The 22596-nt window shown below is 45.1% G+C and overlaps 1 protein-coding gene and 1 non-coding gene across 2 annotated transcripts in view; one reads left to right on the forward strand and one right to left on the reverse strand.

Moving 5' to 3' along the window:
* The window catches only part of LOC124619568 (RNA-binding protein Musashi homolog Rbp6), a 1335315-nt gene that overhangs the window by 422456 nt on the left and 890263 nt on the right, over positions 1-22596 (reverse strand). The window lies entirely within an intron of this gene.
* Positions 8442-8516, forward strand: Trnas-cga. The gene has a single exon. It is a non-coding gene; the product is annotated as a tRNA-Ser (tRNA).

Genomic DNA, 22596 nt, shown 5'->3' on the forward strand with positions numbered 1-22596 from the left:
CAGTATCATATCTCCCATTTCATCTTCATCTACATCCTCTTCCATTTCCATAATATTGCCCTAAAGAACATCGCCCCTGTATAGACCCTCTATATACTCCTTCCACCTTTCTACTTTCCCTTCTTTGCTTAAATTAATATAATCAGAGCAAGATTTTGTGCTTACCCTGTACCTCACATTTATCAACTTCCGTTACATTTGTATTATTCCGTTGTGGTGCGTCTTTTTTCTTTTTGTCTTAGAATGTAATTCCCCACCTCTCCCCCCTCCCCGTTCCACAAGTAATTTAGTAAAATGGGCATCTTCCATCAGGGCAAAATACGAGGTATTAGTTTAGAAATGAGCTGTGTGTGTCTGGGAGGACGAACAGTGTAACCGCGTGACATGTTGCAGAACAAGCAGGTTTTCCACGCCACGCAAACGGCCCGCAGGCGGACAGACAGAACGGTTGCGCTGCGGCACGCCCGCCAGCGCTATGGCGGACGCCACACAGAGAAGGGGGAGTCCCCGCGGAGCGGCCGCCAGGCAGCGTAATTAATGGCTGGTGACGGGTGACGGGCTGTCACGCGCAGCCGCCGCTCCGCTCATATTAGCATTCCGGGCGCTGCCCGCAACAACGGGCGCCCGGCACAGCGCAGCGCAACGCAGAGCTGCGGGCCTCCCGCGATAACTTACGCCGCGTCCGGCGAGCCTCCGACTCCACCGGCGCTCCCATTAATCCCGGCAGGCGAACTGTTTGTTGCCGGGGTCCCGCCCGCTATGCGCACAGCTGCCAGCTACGGCGAGACGCCGCGATCGTGTGTGCGAATCTACACTGACAATCCATTACATTGCAATCACTTGTTTACTGGTGTGTTCGTTCGAGTTTGGAAAAGCAGTACAGCAGCGATTGGACAAGTCCTTGGTTTCTGACGCTGAGACTTTGCCAGCTGAGCTGTCCCATCTTGAAGTTACATTTCGTCAAAATGGTTATAGTGATAGACAGATGGAACGTGCGTTGCGCTATCGACCAACTGTACATCGGGTGACTGATGATAATTCTGAGTCAACACCCAAGTCTACTGCCTTTTTGCCTTACGTAGGAAACACGTCCAACAAGATCGGTCGACCGAGCGAGGTGGCGCAGTGGCTAGCACACTGGACTCGCATTCGGGAGGACGACGGTTCAATCCCGCGTCCGGCCATCCTGATTTAGGTTTTCCGTGATTTCCCTAAATCGCTCCAGGCAAATGCCGGGATGGTTCCTTTGAAAGGGCACGGCCGACTTCCTTCCCCATCCTTCCCTAATCCGATGAGACCAATGACCTCGCTGTCTGGTCTCCTTCCCCCAAACAACCCAACCCAAGATCGGTCGTATTTTACGGAAATACGACGTGAAATGCGTTTTCCGACCTCCATCCAAAATTAGAGCACTTTTTAGTTCCGTTAAGGATGATCTTGGACTGCGTAAGGCGGGTGTATATCGTATTCTTTGTAGCTGCGGCATGGCATATATTGGTGAAACTATCACGACCGTGGAGTACCGATGTACTGAGCATAAACGGCACACACGATTACAGCAGCCAAATAGATCTGCTATTGCCGAACATTGCTTGGATACTGGTCACCCCATGTTATATAATAACACCGAGATATTGGCATGCACGTCCAGCTATTGGGACAGTGTTATTAGGGAGGCAGTTGAGATAAGCGAGCAACCTCGTTAACAGGAATGGAGGTTTCTGTTTAAACTCTGTTTGGAATTCGGCTCTCTCCCTTGTCAAAAAACAGAGGGACAGAGTCAATGCTACCTCACCTGCGAATTCATAGTCTCACTATCAAAAAAGGGTTAAAATGGCTCTGAGCACTATGGGACTTAACATCTATGGTCATCAGTCCCCTAGAACTTAGAACTACTTAAACCTAACTAACCTAAGGACAGCACACAACACCCAGTCATCACGAGGCAGAGAAAATCCCTGACCCCGCCGTGAATCGAACCCGGGAACCTGGGCGCGGGAAGCGAGAAAGCTACCGCACGACCACGAGTCTCACTATCGATAGCTCTGACTTTGGTCATCTTTGGTGGCACTAGTGTTCGGTGTGTGTGTTATCTTTCCTGCTTCAGTCCGAGAACCGAGGTGTTAAATATGCATGTACGCCACTTGACCGTTGCAGTTTGCCTTGAAAATGGCGGGGTGTTCTCCCGCCGAAATATCGGCGGTCGCTGAAAGTGTTACCTGGCTGAATTCCCGGAAGTTATTTGGAAGTCCTTGGTAGGCTTCCGGATGTATACCGGGTGGTCCATTGATCGTGACCGGGCCAAATATCTCACGAAATAAGCGTCAAACGAAAAAACTACAAACAACGAAACTTGTCTAGCTTGAAGGGGGAAACCAGATTGCGCTATGGTTGGCCCGCTAGATGGCGGTACCATAGGTCAAACTGGTATCAACTGCGTTTTTTAAAATAAGAACCCCCATTTTTTAGTTACTTATTCGTGTAGTACGTAAAGAAATATGAATGTTTTGGTTGGACCACTTTTATCGCTTTGTCATAGATGGCGTGGGAGTAAAGTCAGAATGCGATCACCGACGTTAAGCGCTGTCGGGCAGGCTAGCATTTGGCTGGGTGACCATCCGGTCTACCGAGCGCTGTTGGCAAGCAGGGTACATTCAGCCCTTTTGAGGCAAACTGAGGAGATACTTGACTGAGAAGTAGCGTCTCCGGTATCGTAAACTGACATACGACCGGGAGAGAGATGTGCTGACCCCATGCCCCTCCATATCCGCATCCAGTGACGCCTGTGGGCTTCGGATGACACGGCGACCGGTCGGTCCATTGGGCCTTCATGACCTGTTTGGGCGGAGTTTAGTTTAGTTTTCTAATGCGCACCTTATTTTTATTTCTGCTCCGTCCAGAGTTTGAAGCGAGTTCGCCCACATCGCGGTGAGTGTACTGGATCAGGACCGGCGCGTCTTCCTGTCCCCGAAGATGGGGTCTAACACGCACAGGTATCCAGGGCGCCGGTTTAACTACGAGCCTACCTGGATGTGATTTTCCCACATACTACCAGGTACGTATATATCGGGCTGGTACCCCAGCCCCGCGTCAGTTAAGCGATTCGCAAACCTGTAGAAAACTGTCTCTCCCTTTCACATGATCAGCATGTCCAAAGGAACTGGCACTTCGCGACTACAGCCGTTATGAAATATATTACACGTATTCGGAATTTCGCGGGTTCGAGTCCCGGTCCGGCACAAATTTTCGTTGTCTTCATTAATATAGTTGTCGTCATTAGTATAGTGTCCTCATTAGTATAGTGTCGTCATTAGTATAGTGTCGTCATTAGTGAAGTGATACAGCTGATGGTTGTCCATGTTTGCAATTGCGAATACATTTAATGCACACCAAATCTGTTAATAAGCATGTCGACCCTTCGTCGATCCGGGAGAAAGGCACAAGAAAAAGAGGGAGAGAGGATGTATTTAAGTCCCTTCTGTGGGCATTTGCAGGCTGGCTAGATTTTAGAACTGCAATTCATCCAGTATCGTAAAGATAGAAAAGTGAAATTTCAGACTACCACTAGGTATAATTCAAGACCTCCCGACAGGCATACCGCCCCAGGCTTGTCTGTTCATTGAGTGTGATGTTCATTTCTCTTGGAAGGACTTTTAAACAATTTTCCTTACGTTGAACTGCGATTCTGACGCTGCAGCACATCTCTCTGGTGCACGTCCGCAGCAGTGCTCCTGCTTCTAGGGTCCTTGGCTTGCGGCGCCCCAGTTGACTACGCGTGCACTTGACGTGCTGCGCCGCTGTTCGTCCTCATTTCGCCTGCGAGGCACCGCCAGCAACAGCACTCCCATTAGAAACTAGACAGCGGGAAGCTGACGCCGGCAGTAACGGGCCTCTAATGGTCAGAGCACAGGCCATCCACCAGTAACAGCCGCGCCGTCCTCTTTCTCTGTACTACGCGAAGACACTGCACACATAGCTAGTGGAATTGCTGCAGAGCGATTCTACCATCGCTAAAATACATTGCGCGTACGGACCACGAAGATAAGATACGAGAAATTACGGCTCATACGGGGACATATAGATAGTCGTTTTTCCCTCGCTCTATTTGCGAGTGGAACAGGAAAGGAAATGACTATTAGTGGCACAGGGTACCCTCCGCCACGCACCATACGGTAGCTTGCGGAGTATCTATGTAGATGTAGATAGTCTGTTTTTTATCAGAGTGTATTTGTTAAATAATTATTTTGTATCACAGCAGGGCTACAGAAGGGCGTTATCGAATGTGCATCACAGACGAAATTCATTTCGCTGTAACGATATATCTAAATGGAGATATGAATTAATTGAATGTTCTCGCATGTAAAATGTATCCAAGGCAACAATTGAGACATAGTGAAAATAAAAACAAAAGATATTGGCGGCAGCAAAGTGTTCTGCTACGGATTAGAAATCGAATTGGAAGAGCATATTCTTACATTTGAAGAGATCATGTTAGGTGCTATCATGTCGGACGTAAGAAAACCTGCGTTCGTCTTCGCAGAACGAAACGGGTTGCCCCATAATTTCAATGCAGAACAAGTCATGGTAGGCAAAACGTGGGGTGAAGCTGTCCCTTCAAGAAATATCACCGATTCAGAGGAAAATGATGAAAGCTCCAAGCAAATCTTCAAGATTTAGCCAAGGAACCTGTGAGCTGACGAATAGCCTATACAACAGAAAAGATAACCGAATTATAGAACTATAGCTCCACTTGTGAAAAGGAAGTATTCTGGAGAATCTGCGATGAAACCATCACAGAAACTAATTCCTAAAACAGAGGAGTGGAATAGTGAGTCGTGTGAGGAAGATCAAATGAAGGAAATGACCAGACGCATGAAGTACAAAATGTGAATTCACTCAAACTATGCTGGAGCGACGAAATGAAGGAACAAGTTATGTTAAAATGCCTGCAAATAGTAACGTAAGAACTAAAATTTGGAACACTTCCTTAAACTTAGACTAATACATACGTTTCAGCTCAGGGATATAGTTTATAAGGGTGGTATATTTTATGTACCGACTGGTATAAATTGGGAAAACAGATTCCTAATTTGCACCACTTGCAGATCTTTAGAAAATTGAATTCTGTGTTTTTATTTTTCTCAGAATTTCCATTGTTTAGATCACGATACATGGAACGTTCTATTGTCGCACCTCAGGTATCTCAGGGCGCATGTTTGTTTAGACATTTGAAGAAAACTTCACCGATGATGTTTAACATGATCAAAGAAGAAGTTTTCTTACCACCTAGTGTCACAGACATGGTCAAGATTTTGAGTATTAGGAAGGTGACATGTGCACTTTAAAATACTAAAATAATTAGTAATTTTAAAATGTATTTTAAACGTATTCCATGAATATGTCAACTTCTTAATGCTTAAAACTTTTACCCTGTCTCTGACACTAAATGATGATCTTATCACATTAAAATATATCTATGTAGTGTTTTTAAAATGTGTAAAGAAATGTGCACCTTGAGTAACGTGATGTGCAACAACACTATGAATAGACCAACGTATGCCGACCTCAAAAGGTTAAAAATATTCTTCTTTCTTTGGTCGGTAAGTTTTTCATCATTTTTCCAGTGTTTCTCAACTATTTACCGCACTTGAATCACGAAATGTAAAACCTAAAATCTAACCTTCTCATAATAGGAACATCCATTTCGCCTCACACAAGAGCAAATGTAAATTATGTATTAGGCGATGAACCCACAGGACCTGAAATGCATAGCTTAATTTAATAAAATATAAAAAATTGTGACTCAAGGTTTTTTTTATTCATACTTCCTGTGTATTTAAATTGTCACGTTCTCAGCTGTAAAATATGGATAAAATTTGAAAAGCTGTGACTAAAATGTGAATAGTGTGTGAGTGTTCATGTAATATGAGTGGACTATGGATGTTTTGAAATACTTGCCGTAAACCCAGAGTAAATCAAAAACAGTTTAATTTCAGAATGGCTCTGAGCACTATGGGACATAACATCTGAGGTCATCAGTCCCCTAAAACTTAGAACTGCTTAAACCTAACTAACCTAAGGACAACACACACATCCATGCCCGAGGCAGGATTCGAACCTGCGACCGTAGATGTCGCGCGGTTCCAGACTGAAGCGCCTAGCACCGCTCGGCCGCACCGGGCGGCTGTTTAATTTCAAGATAATTTTTTCATCGTGTTATGTTTATTGTCTTTGACTACCATGTAGATCATTGTATTACCGGAGCCCTTTTTTACATACGTTGGCTTCACCAATTCAGAACAAGATTGTCGCATTACAACCTAAGCTAGACCTCGAACTGTGCTACAGACGAATCTGTCACCAACATTACAGGAGGGGGTGGGGGCAGTGTGTCACTCTAATCTTTTACACCCCATAACATGCAGCGAGGTCTTTTCTTTAAATATAATCAAATTGTTTGCTGTAAGTGGATACTGGAACACAGCTTTCTACAAGTTAATTAAGTGTATGCTTTTACACTTTGCATCCTCTTGGAGTATAAATGTGTCTACGCCTTCGATTAGATAATCAGGCTACAGAAGAACATAGTAGGATGCATTGCAGCAACATAAACGTCCGTACTTCAGGCCATTCCGCGTCCGGCAGAGTAATAGTACGTGCGTAAGATGCGGAGAAATGTTGGCAGTGATTCCTGAGTATATAATTCAATACGGTGGCTTCACAGTTGTACTCACTTAGCTCACGAGGAAATAATAAGAATACGAAGTATTTCTCCCGATTATATTAGGCTCACATGTTCCAACCCAAACACTGTTTTGGGTTGGGTTATAGACCTATGTCAAGAACTAAGAAATAAATATTCGGGATGGATACTGCCAAGCTGTAAATCATGCTCGCTTTAGTTAACCTCATGTCCCAACAAAACCGTAACATCGCGCTTCGTCTACCAGCCGCCATAAAGGCGATTGCTGTCTACTCGCGCATCTCCCACTGGCAGCCCCACAAAGTCCCCTCGTTGGCTAGCCAGAAGTAGCCGCCATGACGCTCTGCCAAAACGCGTTGCTAACAGCGACAGCTCGTGGTCATCCAGCGACGCTATCGCCTGCCAGCACAGTAGCAAAATTTATGGGAAATTCTGCTGCGCCAGATGACGCGATAGGGTTCGACAAGCGGCTCACGCGCGCAAGACGCGACCGACCGCAGGTGCTATCACGGCAAGCTGCGTATCTGCGCTGTCTGCCAGTCGTCCTCTCCGCCTCTTTTATCGCGGCGTTGCCGGACGACCGACCGCGGGCCGCTGTAAAATTAGGACAATGAGGCGAATCGACAATTCTCTCGTTCCGGCGCACTGAACAGTTATCTGTCTCACTTTCGACAGCTCGCCGCCCGGCGTGGCGTTTGCTTATCGGCTCGGAACGAACGGCACAAAAACTTTCCGCATTTCTGAAGGAATTTTTTCCTCTTTAGTTCATAGTCCAAAGATTGGCGTCATATTTTTATCTTTTTCTACTGCTGTCTGTCCCTGCCATGCTACGGCATTCTGTCGCTGTTTCCATGGTATCATGGTATCTCACAGCGGAAAGATAGGCGTTTTCTTTTTTTTTTTGTGTTTTTTTTTTTTTTTTTTACTATTCTGCTTCAACCCCTTCCTCGTGTGCTTCTTGTCACCGTCAGCTGTCTTCATCATGTTCAAGATGTATTTCTCTTTTTATATAAATCTTGCAGTACTTACGTGGAGGCTGATATATTTCTTATTTTTCTTGCTTGGTTGCCACTTTTCGCAGCATTCAGATACCTTGCCCAAACAGTTTTATAATACCAGAATGAGATTATCACTCTGCAGCGGAGTGTGCGCTGATATGAAACTTCCTGGCAGATTAAAACTGTGTGCCCGACCGAGACTCGAACTCGGGACCTTTGCCTTTCGCGGGCAAGTGCTCTACCAACTGAGCTACCGAAGCACGACTCACGCCCGGTACTCACAGCCTCACAGCTTTACTTCTGCCAGTACCTCGTCTCCTACTTTCCAAACTTTACAGAAGCTCTCCTGCAAGGTTCGCAGGAGAGCTTCTGTAAAGTTTGGAAGGTAGGAGACGAGGTACTGGCAGAAGTAAAGCTGTGAGTACCGGGCGTGAGTCGTGCTTCGGTAGCTCAGTTGGTAGAGCACTTGCCCGCGAAAGGCAAAGGTCCCGAGTTCGAGTCTCGGTCGGGCACACAGTTTTAATCTGCCAGGAAGTTTCATATCAGCGCACACTCCGCTGCAGAGTGATAATCTCATTCAGGAAACATCCCCCAGGCTGTGGCTAAGCCATGTCTCCGCAATATCCTTTCTTTCAGGAGTGCTAGTTCTGCAAGGTTCGCAGGAGAGCTTCTGTAAAGTTTGTAAGGTAGGAGACGAGGTACTGGCAGAAGTAAAGCTGTGAGTACCGGGCGTGAGTCGTGCTTCGGTAGCTCAGTTGGTAGAGCACTTGCCCGCGAAAGGCAAAGGTCCCGAGTTCGAGTCTCGGTCGGGAACACAGTTTTAATCTGCCAGGAAGTTTCAGTTTTATAATACGTTTTCAGCTGCTTTTAACTTCACCAAACGCTTAAAGGTGACATCATCTGTAAACCCTTTTACAGTGATTTCAAATTGTAAGAAAAGAATAACAAAGACCCTATCACACTTGTTTGGGGAACGCCAGATATAACTCTGGTTTTTATGCAGCATTCCTTTAACAGGTCATTTCTTCCTTTTTTCCCCTGACGTTCAGATACCTTTTGTTAATCAGTTGCAAACTCTTGAATCACAATATCTCGCTGCGGAGTAGAAACTGAATTAAGCTGCCGCCTTGTTTCCAAGAGACGGATAAAAGCGTAGGTGCAGTATTTCGACGCATAAAAAATTCCTAGAAGTTAAATGCTCGAAAAACAAAAGAGTTCTGGAAGACCGTTCGCAGACTTTAGCCCCGCTAATGACGTCTCCGTCCTCCTCGCGAAGAAAAGCCGGGGAAAACGCCGGGAAGAGCTCGGCGCCGTGATGGAACAAGGGAGCGAATTCCGGCAGATCGCGGCTCTAGGCGGTGATTACAGGAATAGGATCTTATCTCGCGTCTATTTCTGGCGCGGCGGACCATTACTCGCAGAAGGCACTGTGCGCGCGTATATATTCCCACCCCCTCCCTCCCTCCCTCTGTCTCTTTCCTCCGCTTTCAGCTCACCAATTTATGGCAAAGTGGTGCTTTTATTAACGACCCTGGACTCAGCGTTAGCTACCCAAAGCCGGCGGGGTGTCTCCCGGAATTAGCGAGTGCAGCTGGTCTCACTAAAGCGGGGCAGAACATACGACATCCACATCTACCTACGTATTCCGCAAGCCACTGTACAGTGCATGGTGGAGGGTACATAGTAGCAATATTATCGGATTTCCTTACTGTTCCATATGCGTTTCTAGTGAGAGAATAAAAAGTGCATTTTAGCGTCTATACGTGCCCTAACTTTCTTACCTCATTCTCAAAGCCACAGAGCGAGTATACGGGGGTGGATCAATAAGTAATGCCGCATGTGTCATAAAAAATTTAATAACGAACGTACAACAGCGGAATTAGTAGACGTCGTATAGCCTGAACTGTCCTCTAACGACACTGTCGTTCAACAGAGTCACCATGCGTTTGAACACAATTGCGCCATCGATGCACCAGTTTGGAAAAATTCCGGGCTTTGGTTTTTGACCCATGACTTTAAAAAGCCAGGTTTCGCTGCTGACTGTGAACTCTATCGAACCTGTCTCCTCGAATCACTTCAGTAGCACATCTTCGGTTGTCATCTGTGACACATGTCACCGCTGCGAGGTTTTTCTTCAGCGTCCATTTCTCCGCTAGCGAACTTCTTCACCCAACGCTGCACATTGCTGACGTCAATTACAGTCTCCTCATTTACTTTCATAATGGACGAAGTTAAAACAGCTTTAAAGTCAAAATCGCGAATTTTTGCAAACTGGTTTTGATGCTTGGGTTCAACTTTTCCAGCCGGCCGCGGTGGCCTAGCGGTTCTGGGCGCTTCAGTCCGGAACCGCGGTGCTGCTATAGTCGCAGGTTCGAATCCTGCCTCGGGCATGGATGTGTGTGATGTCCTTAGGTTTAAGTAGTTCTAAGTCTAGGGGACTGATGACCTCAGATGTTCAGTCCCGTAGTGCTTAGAGCAATTTGAACCATTTTTTCAACTTAGCCGGAAATTTGTAAAAATGCATGGTGACTCATTTCGAACGGTTATGCTGAGTACAGGGAAGCTCAGGAAATGATGTGTATTAATTCAGCTGTTATACACTGCACAAAAAGATTATCACATTTTCGAAACCTCGTAATTGTCTCCCATTGCGACGCAGAACTTTGAAATTTGGTTCAATTGTGCCTACCACATTTCCCTGCAATGGTGTACAAGTGTGGAGCCCTGCGACGTCAACCTTCGGCTTGACGTCACTTCAAAAAGCAAGGTTCGACACATGTGAAGAAAAGGGGACAGCTGGGAAGTTCATATGAGTTGTAAAGTGAGTTAGTGATGGCAGACTGGCACCAAATCTCCTGTGTAGATTTATTGCGTTTCCCTAGTGTTTTGCCAATGAGACGAGGTCTACCACCTGCTTTACAGACGACCGATTTATTGTGATCGTTCCATTAATGTCCCCACAAATTGTTACATCCAGATATTTGTACGAGTTTAGCGATTCCAACTATAAATAACTGATGCTGCTTTTTTACTGCATTCTCCAGCAAGAAATAATTTAATTTAGACACTGCCAAAGCGTCAAGATATAACTAAATATTTGTGCAGTTTTTACAGACAGAACTTCATTATAGAGAACTCCATCAGCTAGAAACAACCTGAGGTTATTATTAATATTGTGTGCAAGATCATTAACATATAACATGAACAGTAACGGCTCCAACGCAATGAAACGAGCACCTCTGAAGTTATTTAAATATTTGTCGGTGACTCTCCAACTGAGGTATCACGCTGTGTCCTTCCTACCGAATTTAGTTTCTGAAAATGTTCACAAAAGGGTTCCGCGAAAATCGCGTCATCTATCTCCCAAGCATTCTGATTTCAGTTCCAGGAGCACTTCTATTACGCTGTCGTATAGGATATACCGACCTGTTACAATTCTAGCAGAGCATCCACAAACTCGTTCGATCTCTGTTATTATGTGTAGCGGATAAGGACTGACACAATAATCTGGAACTGGTCGCACTAGCGTTTTGTATGTGAGTTCTGTTGCAGGTGCATAGCATTATCCCAGGATCGATCGAACAAGGTCTAAGTGTTCCGGTTGCCTTCCCTGATAAATAATTTACGTAATGGTCCAACTTCACATGTCTTGTTAGTAAAACGCCTAAATACTTATATGCTATGAAGAACTCACGATGTGAACCAGTATTATTGCAATTGGATTCTGTCGGCTTCTTTCTCTTTGTTATATCAATTTTCGTACATTTATGCGTATTTAAAGACAGCTGCCATTCCTTACAACATCTGGATATTTTATCCAAATCTCTGTGCAGTTTCCTACGATCGTTCAATGAAAATACTTTCCGTACCCACCAGCATAAGCAACGAACAATATTATAGTCCTTCTAATCCTGTCTGATAAAGCGTTTATAAATGATGAAACATTAGAGGTCCTGTTACCCTTCGTTAGAGAACACTCAATGCTTCTTTTGATTCTTTGGAAAATTCGCAATGCACTATAACGTACGGGTTCTATTAGTCAGATACCCCCGATTCTTTAAAGAACCGAACGTCCTGGTATAAAACAGCTGTAAACGTCGGATTACTTTACAAATGAGTTAGTGTGTTAAATATTTGTCGTTAAGCATGTAAGAGGGAAAAAGATTAGAAAAGATTTGAAATTATGCTTAAAGTTTATTGGAAGTCGCTAAGTGCTCTCATTACGGAACACTGGATGAACATAGTCCGGGTAATTTGCGCTTCATTTTATGCAAAAGCAGGTTCTTCACGCATCTCATTGTTTACGAAGCCAACTCTCCTGAACTTTGTGCTGTAGAGTGCTATAATTTTGCAGCTATATTCAGTGGTATATGAGGGTACTGTGCGCACACTAAGTCGCGAATAGAGGTGGCAGTAAAGAAGTGATAAATTAAAACATCATGTCTGATGCAGAAGTCTTACTGCATGATTATTGAAAACATAGTAAGGAATAAAAAATTTTCTTTCCATAATTTTTTAGGGTGTGTGTAGGAGATAAAAAGTTTCGTAAGGGTTTGAAATAATGGGTCAAATCTGTCGGAAGTCGCTGAGTATTCTCATTTTCAATTTTTTTTTTTCAGTCATCAGCCTTCTGGCTAGTTTGACGCGGCCAACTACGAATTCCAGTTCTGTGGGAAACTCTTCATCTCATAGAAGCACTTGCAACCTAAATTCTCAATTATTTGCTGGATGTACTCCAACCTCCGCCTTCCTCCAATGTTTTTGCCGTCTAGAGCTCCCTGTAGTACCATGGATGTTATTCCCTGTTGTCTTGACAGATGTTTCACCATCCTGTCCTTTCTACTTGTCAGAGTTTTCCACATATGCCTTCCACTCCGATACTCCGGAGAACCTCCTCATTGCAAACCTTATCAGTCCACCTAATTTTCACCATTCTTCTGTACGACCACGTCTCAAATGCGTCGATTCTCTTCTGTTGCAGTTTTCTCGCCGTCCATGTTTCAGTGTTATACAATGCTGTGTTTCAGACGTACATTTTCAAAAATAACTTCCTCAAATTAAATGGCTCTGAGCACTATGGGACTTTGTGGTCATCAGTCCCCTAGAACTTAGAACTAATTAAACCTAACTAACCTAAAGACATCACACACACATCCATGCCCGAGGGAGGATTCGAACCTGCGACCGTAGCAGCCGCGCGGTTCCTGACTGAGTGCCTAGAACCGCGAGACCACCGCGGCCGGTCCTCAAATTAAGACCTGTATTTGGTACTAGTAGACTTCTCTTGGCCAGGAATTCTCTTTTTGCCAGTGATAGTCTGCATTTTACGTCCTCCTTGCTCCATCCACCATGGGTTATCTTGGTGCCTAGGAAACAGAATTCCTTAACTTCATCTACTTTGTGATCAGTAATTACAGTGTTAAGTATGTCGCTATTTTCATTTCTGCTACATCACAATACTCTCGTCTTTCTTCGATTCACTCTCAGTCTATATTCCATAGTCATTAGTCTGTTCATTCCTTTCAGCAGATCCTGTACTGCTTCTTCACTTTTACATTTCATCAGTCAAGCTCATCGTCGATATCGTTTTACTTTGAATGTTAATCCACTCTTGAACCTACTGGATGAGTAAGTTCGGGGTATTTACGCACCGTCAGTTACACTGGCTCAAGATAAACATACAGTTTTTAACCACAATACTTGTCTTAGTTTGTGAAACTTTTAATATAAGATTAGAAATCAACATGGATTGTAGGAATCAACATGGATTCCGGAAACAGCGATCGTGTGATACCAAACTTGCTTTATTTGTTTATGAGACCCAGAAAATATTTGATACAGGCTCCCAGGTAGATGCCATTTTCCTTGACTTCCGGAAGGCGTTCGATACAGTTCCGCACTGTCGCCTGATAAACGAAGTAAGAGCTCACGGAATATGAGACCAGATGTGTGGATGGATTGAAGAGTTTTTAGCAAACTGAACACAGGATGTTGTTCTCAATGGAGAGACATCTAAAGACGTTAAAGTAACCTCTGGTGTGCCACAGGGGAGTGTTATGGGACCATTGCTTCTCACAATATATATAAATGACCTAGTAGATAGTGTCGGAAGTTCCATGCGGCTTTTCGAGGATGATGCTGTAGTATACAGAGAAGTTGCAGCATTATAAAATTGCAGCGAAGTGCAGGAAGATCTGCAGCGGATAGGCACTTGGTGCAGGGAGTGGCAACTGACCCTTAACATAGACAAATGTAATGTATTGCGAATACATAGAAAGAAGGATCCTTTATTGTATGATTATATGATAGCGGAACAAACACTGGTAGCAGTTACTTCTGTAAAATATCTGGGAGTATGCGTGCGGAACGATTTGAAGTGGAATGATCATATAAAATTAATTGTTGGTAAGGCGGGTGCCAGGTTGAGATTCACTGGGAGAGTCGTTAGAAAATGTAGTCCATCAACAAAGGAGGTGGCTTATAAAACACTCGTTCGACCTGTACTTGAGTATTGCTCATCAGTGTGGGATCCGTACCAGATCGGTCTGACGGAGGAGTTAGAGAAGATACAAAGAAGAGCTGGGCGTTTCGTCACAGGGTTATTTGATAATCGCGATAGCGTCACGGCGATGTTTAGCAAACTCAAGTGGCAGACTCTGCAAGAGAGGCGCTCTGCACCGCGGTGTAGCCTGCTGTCCAGGTTTCGAGAGGGTGCGTTTCTGGATGAGGTATCGAATATATTGCTTTCCGTTACTTATACCTCCCGAGGAGATCACGAATGTAGAATGCGAGCGCGCACGGAGGCTTTCCGGCAGTCGTTCATCCCGCGAACCATACGCGACTGGAACAGGAAAGGGAGGTAATGACAGTTGCACGTAAAATGCCCTCCGCCACACACCCTTGGGTGGCTTGCGGAGTATAAATGTAGATGTAAATGTAGACCTCTTAACGTGTAGCTTATAACAGCGTTTTAAATTTTTAAATTCGGTCAGTTATTACGCAAAATATTGAAAATCAAATTTTTGTTGCACGCGGAAGAGGTTAGACAACCTATCTGCAACTAGGTACCGGGATAAACGCTTAGCTCGAGCCAATGAAAGTCTGGGAAGATATTCCGTTTGATCGCATCTTGGTGTATCGTTGACGCCTTTTGGCTAAGAAGAAAGAATCGGGATGCTCCCCTAAATGTACTGTTTCCATGACGTGTGTGTTCCAAGCAAGTTGTGTTGCACTCGGCGAGACTAGTGTGAAGGTGGCCAGCAGGGTCCGATTTGCAATCCCACCACCACTTTCCCTTCTTTCTCTTCCGGCCCGGGCAATTAGGCCTGCTTCGACCGGCTGGCCGGGATATTGGACGATTTTTTAATAAGGATGCAGTCGGAAAATGACTCCGTTATTAAAGCGACCGGCTTGCGCCTCATGTAGACTGTTGCCAGGCGGAGCAGACACCCTCTCCCCGCCCCCCATCCCCATCCTCACCCCTACCCACCCTACTAACCCCACAGGGTGGCGCATGAAGTGCAGACCGTCTGAGAAGCTCCAGGCGTGACGTAATTACGGAGTGACCTACTAAGTTGCTAGAAATGTAGCCACGTCGTGGACGCCGGGAGATTCCGCGCATGTCGGGTGCGAAACTCGTAGCAGCGACTCGTAATCCTTATTGCGACCTCCTTCCTCTCACGCGGCGTCCATCGTGCGAGCCATCTGGTGCTTATAAACTCGTACCCTGGAAAGGGGACGTCTAAATGGTGTCCATTAGATAGTACGGGCGGTTGAAGACACTGCTTGGCGGGACTGTGTAAGAGATACAAGTAAATACAAAAATACACTACTGGCCATTAAAACGGCTACACCAAGAAGAAATGCAGATGATAAACGGATATTCATTGGACAAACATATTACACTAGAACGGACATGTGATTACATTTTCACGCAATTCGGGTGCATAGATCCTGAGAAATCAGTACCCAGAAGAACCACCTCTGGCCGTAATAACGGCCTTGATACGCCCGGGCATTGAGTCAAACAGAGCTTGGATGGCATGTACAGGTACAGCTGCCCGTTCAGCTTCAACACGATACCACAGTTCATCAAGAGTAGTGACTGGCGTATTATGACGAGCCAGTTGCTCGGCTACCATTGACCAGACGTTTTCAATTGGTGAGAGATCTGGAGAATGTGCTGACCAGAGCAGCAGTCGAACATTATCTGTATCCAGAAAGGCCCGTACAGGACCTGCAACATGCGGTCGTGTATTATTCTGCTGAAATGTAGAGTTTCGCAGGACCGAATGAAGGGTAGAGCCACGGGTCGTAACACATCTGAAATGAGGCGTCCACTGTTCAAAGTGCCGTCAATGCGAACAAGAGGTGACAGAGACGTTTAACCAATGGCACCCCATACCATCACGCCGGGTGATACGCCAGTATGGCGATGACGAATACACACTTCCAATGTGCGTTCAGTGCGATGTCGCCAAACACGGATGCGACCATTATGATGCTGTAAAATGAACCTGGATTCATCCGAGAAAATGACGTTTTGCCATTCGTGCACCCAGGTTTGTCATTGAGTACACCATCACAGGAGCTCCTGTCTGTGATGCAGCGTCAAGGGTAACCGCAGCCATGGTCTCCGAGCTGATAGTCCATGCTGCTGCAAACGTCATCGGATTGTTCGTGCAGATGGTTGTTGTCTTGCAAACGTCCCCATCTGTTGACCCAGGGATCGAGACGTGGCTGCACGACCCGTTACAGCCATGCGGTTAAGATGCCTGTCATCTCGACTGGTAGTGATACGAGGCCGTTGGGATCCAGCACGGCGTTCCGTATTACCCTCCTGAAGCCACTGATTCCATATTCTGCTAACAGTCATTGGATCTCGACCAACGCGAACAGCAATGTCGTGATAGGATAAACCGCAATCGCGATAGGCTACAATCCGACCTTTATCAAAGTCGGAAACGTGATGGTACGTATGCCTCCTCCTTACACGAGGCATCACAACAACGTTTCACTAGGCAACGCCGGTCAACTGCTGTTTGTGTATGAGAAATCGGTTGGAAACTTTCCTCATGTCAGCACGTTGCAGGTGTCGCCACCGGCGCCCACGTTGTGTGAATGCTGTGAAAAGCTAATCATTTGCATATCACAGCATCTTCTTCCTGTCTGTTAAATTTCGCGTCTGTAGCACGTCATCTTCGTGGTGTATCAATTTTAATGGCCAGTAGTGTATGTCATCGAGTACTTCTGGAAAATTAATCAGAGTTTACAAAACAGAGGTTTAGCGATTATTTCATGGGCGTAAATGACGGTGCCTTCGAAATATTCTAGCTTAATTATGTTACTGGCAATCCCCTCACAGAATCCACAATGGATACCAGATCAGCTTCTATTGGGCACCAGCACCACAGTCCAAATGATTACTATCGCCCACAATAACAGAGATACTATGTGATCAAAAGCATCCGGACACCCCCAGAAACATACGTTATTCATATTAGGTGCATTCTGCTGCAACCAACTGCCAGGTACTCCATACCAGCGACCTCAGTAGCCATTAGACATCGTTAGAGAGTAGAATTGGGCGCTCCGTGGAACTGACGGACTTCTAACGTGGTCAGATGATTGGGTGACACTTGTGTCATACGTCTGTACGCGAGATTCCCGCACTCCTAAGCATTGCTAGATCCGCAGTTGTTGACTGACAGAGACCGCCGACAATTGAAGACGGTCGTAATGTGTGATACGCAGATACCTATCCAGACCATGACACAGGAATTCTAAACTGCATCAGGATCCACTGCAAGTACTATGACAGTTAGGCAGGAGGTGAGAAAACGTGGATTTCATGGTCGAGCGGCTGCTCATAAGCCACACAGCACGCCAGTAAATGCCAAACGACGCCTCGATTCGTGTAAGGACCTTAAACAGTGGACGATTGAACAGTGGAAAAAGGTTGTGTGGAGTGACGAATCACGGTACCAAATGTGGCGATCCGATGGCAGGGTGTAGGTATGGCGAGTACCCGGTGAACGTCATCTGCCAGCACGTGGAGTGCCAACAGTAAAATTCTGAGGCGGTGGTGTTATGGTGCGGTCGGATTTTTCATGGAGGAGGCTTGTACCCGTTGTTGTTTCACGTAGCACTACCACAGCACAGGCCAACACTGATGTTTTCCCACTGATGAAGAGCAGTTCGGGAATGGCGACTGCATCTTTCAACGCGATCGAGCACCTGTTTAAAATGCGCCGCCTGTGGCGGAGTGGTTATGGTGGAGTGGTTACAGGGAAATAACATCCCTGTAATGGACAGAGTCCTGTCCTGAATCCTATGAACGCATTTGGGGTGTTTTGGGACGCTGACTTCGTTCGAGGCCTCACTGCCCTACATCGATTCCTCTCCTTAGTGCAACGCTCCGTGAAGAATGGGCTGCCATTCCCCAAGAAACCTTCCAGCACCCGATTGAAGGTATGCCTGCGAGAGTGGAAGCTCTCTTCAAGTCTAATGGTGGGACAACACCACACTGAATTCCAGCATTACCCATGGAGAGCCCTACAAACTTGTAAGTCATTTTCAGCCAGGTGTCCGGATACCTTTGATCACATAGGCATTCCATGATCACAAGTGTTTTCCTTGAGGCCTTCAAACATGTTCTTGTCAAGTCATTGCCCATAAAGGATGATACCATGGCACACTGATTACAGACCTTTTTGTATTCTTACGGCACTTAAGGAGATTAGTGTTTAACGTCCCGTCGACAAAGAAGTCATTACAGATGGAGCACAAGCTAGGATTAGGGAAGGATGGGAAAGGGAATCGATAGTGCCCTTTCACACGAACCATTTCGGCATTTGCCTGAAGCGATTTATGGAAATCACGGAAAACCCAAATCAGGATGGCCGGACGCGGGTTTGATCCGTCGTCCTCCCGAATGCAAGTCAGGTGTGCTAACCACTGCGCCACCTCGCTCAGCTGTTCCGGCCTTGTCCAGGTCCTTAGAATATGTAGTATGATTCAGGAGGAATAGTAAATATTTTAGGATGAAATTGCATTTTAGAGGGTGGTAGGTAGAACAGACTAATTCGAATAAAACAGCCTGTATTACATAAAGAAGACTGTGTTTCCGTAAATCATCACTTTTTTCATATTCCGATAAAACTTTATACAATTGACCCTCAAAAAAGACTAATGTGTACATAACATGCCATTTTTGTTGCAATTAAAATCTTTTACAGAATAAAGCAAGCCGAAAGTTCTACGACAAAAGTAAACGCTAAATAGGTATAGATGCGAAGAGTTAATTCCAGTTTTACATAAAATTTTCGAGAATTTAACAAAAAGTCGTGAAGTATCACCATCTTTACCCTCGATAGTCTCCATCCCAATTTTTAAGTGAAAATATTTTTATAAAAAGTGCAACAGTGATTTCGTGTTGCTAAAAAAACTGGCATGGCTTTACGAACGCATAAGGAGAAGTTCATTACATTACTAAACCATTTCGTGGCGAGATAGCTGTGTAGGAAGCCGTGTCATTAATATCTGATGTGCTTGGGTTGGGAATTTAATTAAGGTAGGGCAACGAGCAGGTACCCACGTTACGTCTCCACATTGCCCTGAAGTTACATTTGCCAACCTCCTGTACGCTGGTTCTCCGTTGTAAATATTCGGTAGTTAGGATGGGTGTACACTGAGCAGTTAATATGTTACGTTACTGTGTAATGCGAAACACCTGGTTTACTCGTATCTACAGCAGAAAAGAGACGAGTCAAGCCCGATGCAGTATTTTGCTACTTCTGTGAAGGCTTGAGCTGTGGATATGAGATTTACTGAGAAACTGTTTTTCCTTACGTTGTTGACGATGTGAGAAGGTTTGATCAACATATAAGAAACCTTCAGTTTGCTCAACAGCAAAGCGTCCTAGGTACAACCACTTACAGGTCTATTTCGTGTAACAACATACCGAGTAATATATCTGACGCATGTTCTCACTATTTCTATTGGACTCTTAGCTATTGTTATTTGAATAAATGTTCCTGCTCATGCGGTGCTTGCGTAACTAAGGCAGAGAAAAAGTTTGTGTTTCGAGCGGCACCGTATCGAAGATTTATGCCGCATAAACGGAAAGCAGAAGAACTTCAGCCGCTAAGTCACAGCGTGGGTGAAAGTGTGTGCTGAGCGATCGTGACAGACGGTAACTGAAGAGGGCTGTGGTGCAAAATAAGACGACAGCTGCAAAAGTGACTGCAGAACTGAATTTCGCACTCATGAGCTCTGTCAGCACCAAAACAAAACGAAGGAAGCTCCGTAATCTGGGAATTCCTGTGTGAGTTGGAATTCAGACACAGTTCATCAGTTCACCGTTCATTCAGACACATTTCTACTGTTTCAAAAAATTATCAAATCTCTGGACTTAACTAAAATCGCAACCATATTTTTGACATGCTCTAAACCGATCTACAATACGCACGAATTTCATATTTTTATGTGATTTTTGTAGGAGATCGTGACGTTAAAAATATTTTTTTCGGCGCAGTAGCTGCCTGCAGACTACCTGTCGACACAGCTTCGCAATTTCAGACCTTTTAAGGCCAAATGCCAACTAATTTCAGTCATACTGTAGTTACAATTAACGATCTAGTTTTCGAACTTCGTAGGGATAAACATTACTGGAAGTAAAGCAATATCCACGTGAAAAGGGCTTTTGTGACAGATATACCACCACGAGGCGCACAAAAGTGAACCCATTCGTTGGCCACTCGCTCGCCGGCAAGTGAATACCTGAAGTGGCAACACTGGGTGACACGTGGCAATATTTCCTTCCTTTCTTTTTTGTAACTGCTCTGCGCAAATTGCTGCGCAATAAACGTAAATCTGGCTGACACGCACCGCTGGGTTTCAATAAGATCTGCAACTCACACAGCTCTCCCGCCGAGCGGGTTGCCTGCACGACAGGCGCGCTCGGCCGCGCAGCCATCATCATTTTACAACTGGCATTGCGGAGGATAGACCGGCTCAAGTGCGGCCGGGGTTAAAAAGTCGTTACTTCTATACATCCCCGGGGCTCGTATAAAATCGCAGGCTCCCTGCGCAGTCGAGCGCTAGGGACTACGTTTTATGCCGTATTTTCTTTCGTGAAAAGTGGCGCCCAGCACTGCGGACGCGAAACATGGAGACGACTCCCTCGCCAGAAAATCCCTTCCATTCCGACCACACCCATTCGAGCTTATACAAGTGAACGAAACCTTTTCGTGGCGAATGAGCATGATCGATAATAACTAATTTTGTCAGGTGAATTTCTTCACACTAGACAAGAATACTACAGCAAAATGTAGTTCTTCTTTAGCTTCGTGTGAGATCTGTATCTAAAGACCAGAAATTTACACAGGTCACATCAATGCACAAGAGAGGAAACAGAAGAAATCCGCTGAATCATAGATCCATATTGTGGTGTCACCGCCAGACACCACACTTGCTAGGTGGTAGCCTTTAAATCGGCCGCGGTCCGTTAGTATACGTCGGACCCGCGTGTCGCCACTATCAGTGATTGCAAACCGAGCGCCGCCACACGGCAGGTCTAGTCTAAAGAGACTCCCTACACCAGCCCCAGTTGTACAGCCGACTTTGCTAGCGAGGGTGCACTCACTACTTACGCTCTGATTTGCCGAGACGACAGTTTAGCATAGCCTTCAGCTACGTCATCTGCTACGACCTAGCAAGGCGCCATATTCAGTTACTTCCAGAATGTATTCTGAACAGTAATATTGTGAATCATGTACCGTCAAGAGCGACGTTCATTATTAATGGATTAAAGTTACGCATCAAACTAATTACGTCCTCTTTCTGAATTCTAATTCCTTGTCATGTTCCAGACCTCACGTCAGTATAGTTCTTCCCTCCACTAGTAAGACGGTGTTGGCTCTTCTGCCAACACAACACATATCGTTGACACTGATCTGCAGTAGGATTATCGAAAACATAGCGTTTTGGAACATTATGATATACTTCAACGAAAACAATCAATTGATATATAACCAGCACCAGTTCAGAAAAAATCGCGTTCTGCGAAACACATCTAGCACTTTATTCACACGAAGTAATGGGTGCTATGGACAGGGGATCTGAAGTTGATTCCATATTTCTAGATTCACAGAAAGTTCTTGGCATCACTTCTCACAAGCCCCTTTGTGAATTAATTGTTCGCTTATGGGTCATCACATCACTTGGGCGACTGAATTAATAATTTTATATCATTTTGTAGAAATCGACAGGAAGTCAAGTAGTGATACAGAGCTAGTGTCTGGGATTTTCAAGGTGTGTGTTATGGTCCTCTGTTATTCTCAATCTACTGCAGCAATTTAGGAGACAAAGTGTGCAGCACCCTTAGATTATTTGCGGATGACTCTGTCGTTGAACCCCTAGTAAAATCGTCGGAATATGAATAGGATATGCAAAATGATTTAAACAAGTGAAAAGCAACACTTTGTCATAGATAATAAAAATTTCTCAGAGGTGCCGTCGTTGTCACGTTTACATGCGACACAGTCTGCAGGACACGAAAACCGAATATCGTAAACCGTTTTCCACTATGGTGTTTACTTTTAAAGGGCTGATTCCAGTTTGTTACCCCGGTCAAATATTGGTTTTTCGAACGCCGCTGGTTTTATACGAATGGCCAATGGAAATTAGTTGTGTCCATTCAAAATTTAGTTGACACGATGGCTGTTTCTCTACAGTTAAATGTAAGAGGTGATTAACATATTAACGTATTGGTAAGTAGTGGGAAATCGCTTTACGAAAAGCGGAGGTGGGAGTCCCGATTTAAACGTCGTGACTGACTGTCAATCATGGAATTCTGGTCATAACTAGTGCCTGATGAATGATTCGCAGCATTCA

This window comes from Schistocerca americana, chromosome 1, assembly GCF_021461395.2.
Source record: "Schistocerca americana isolate TAMUIC-IGC-003095 chromosome 1, iqSchAmer2.1, whole genome shotgun sequence".
In the NCBI taxonomy this organism is placed as follows: domain Eukaryota; kingdom Metazoa; phylum Arthropoda; class Insecta; order Orthoptera; family Acrididae; genus Schistocerca; species Schistocerca americana.